Source organism: Spinacia oleracea, chromosome 1 (genome assembly GCF_020520425.1).
Source record: "Spinacia oleracea cultivar Varoflay chromosome 1, BTI_SOV_V1, whole genome shotgun sequence".
NCBI lineage: Eukaryota > Viridiplantae > Streptophyta > Magnoliopsida > Caryophyllales > Amaranthaceae > Spinacia > Spinacia oleracea.
The window spans coordinates 90,335,375-90,337,630 of NC_079487.1; positions in this window are offsets into that span (position 1 = coordinate 90,335,375).

A 2,256-nucleotide genomic window follows, 5' to 3' on the forward strand; every position below is an offset into this window, starting at 1 on the left:
AATTTTAATAAAACATAATTTCGAATTTAACGAAATATTATTATTATTAACCGAATTTTCGATCAAAATAGATATATATGCTTTATGAATCGATTTTCATGAAAATATTATTTCATTTTTATTAATTCAAGATAGTGAATTGATTTTGGTAAATCCTGAAAATTAAATACATATTTCTACTTGAAAAATAATAAACAATTTGATTGGGAAAATAACTAAATTATCAAAATTTATTAAAGCAAGCAAATTAATAATTAGAATTTCTGAACATGCAATTCAGTTGGCAACTCACCCAAAAGCCCAAAGGGATTATGGCCCAAATTTTTAATGTGGGATTTTAAGGAGAATTAAGACCAAAAATTAGAAACCAAAGTTTCTGGTTCTTTGGTTTCTGAAAAAGGGCACGAGTAGGGGAAGGGAAAGGGGCGAACGAGGAGGAGGAGAAAGAGGAGGGAGGAAGGGCAGCTGGCTGAGGTGGGTGACGCCGATTGATGCGACGGCGATGGTGGGTGGTTCTCGGCAGCGGAGCAGCGAGGGAATGGGTGGTGGGTTGCATGAAGGAGGGAAAGGCAGGGGAGATTTTGTGTGGTGGTTTGCGGCAGTTCTGGGAGGAGTTGGGGGGTGGCTCGTTGGTGAAATAGGGCGGCGGAGGTTGGTGTGTGGGATGGTGATGTTGGTCGTTGGTGGGGTGTGATAGAGGTGGTGTGGGGCGGCGGAGAAAGAAGAAAACAGGGGAGGGGAACAGGGGAGTGCGAAGAGAGCAGAGGAGGGAGTTGTGGTGGAGTGGTGGTGTTCGGTGGCTGGGGGCGTTTGCGACTGATAGGTGGTGAAGGTGGGTGACGGTAGACGGTGGTGGTGGTGGCTGCCGGAGGCGGTGGTGGTTCGATTTTAGGGAGAATAAGGAAGGATTGTTTTCAATTTTGTGGATTGATTTTGGTATTGAAATTTATCAGAAATTGAAGGGATTTTTTGTAATTTTTTGAAAGGATTCTAAAAGGGGAAGACCTTGGGGCTCAAGGAATTGAACATGGACTGATTTGAGGGAAGGAGAGGAAGTCAAAACTTCCTGGTTTGAGCGTGGGGAGCAAGAAAATAAAGCTGACATCTTCATTTTTTTTTATTTTTTTTTTTTTTTAATAATAAATTCACAATATTTGGAAAAAAAATCAGAATTTGTAATAAAATGTTTAATTAAAATAATTCCTTAAAAATAAATAATTTATCGTTAACGAAAATAAATAATTCGGTTTATAAATTTATCGTTTAAAATAATTCGTAAAAACGATTAAAATAACGAAATTCGATTATTCGTAATTTAATTAAAACGAAATTAAGTTAATAAATATTTTCAATTTTAATAAATCGAATTTAAAATTTCGGGGTATTACAGTTTGCAACTATTAGTAATGTTCTATGACTCATATACATGCACATTGAGGAGGACGAAGGCATTTTTCTATTTAGGTAGCCTTCAGATGAATTTAGATACATTTGTTCCCTCCTTTTCTACCCATGTTGTTGCTTGTGCCCTTTATTCGGTGACTAGCCACATTACAAGCCCGTGAAAACTCCATTGGTTACTAGTCCCAAGCCTAGCTTGGGGGAGCTAATAGTAGTGATGTGAGGGAGTTGTAGTGTGCTACATTTTGAGCACAAAGTGAGTGTTGAAGAAGGAGTTCTTCTTGCCATGTGTATTGTTTGAAAAAAAAAATTAATGAAGAAGTGAAAGAGGTGAGAAGAATAGAAAATGTGAAGGTTTCCAAAAGAAAAGAAAAAAGATTGAAAAATAAAGAAAAGAAAAAAAATCTATTACTCTCAGAAAAAGTTCAAAGTGTTGTTTCAATCAAGTTTTGCAAATTCATATCCTCATGAGTGATTGATTATAATTGTGAAAAAGGCAAGAAAGTATGGTGTTGGTGTTTGTTGTTTCATCATGTGTTGAGTGGGAGAGTTGTGGTCATTATATTGGTTGATCATGGTTGTTTCTAGTATTTATGCTCCCCAAAGCCAAGGCTTTAAAGCTCACATTATATCCAAATTTACCACGCCCTTACCTAAGCCTAACATTACAAGCTTTGAAGACCTTCCGACCTTTCTGCATACAGTCGTACTTATGTGAAAATTGTTGTTTATCAATGCAAGTTATGACATGACACATTCCGAGTCGACTATTAGGTTGAGTGTATGTTTTTCTAGACACACGAGTGTTGTGAGTTTGGGAGGGCATTGTTCACTTATATGTTGGGAGGAGAGCGA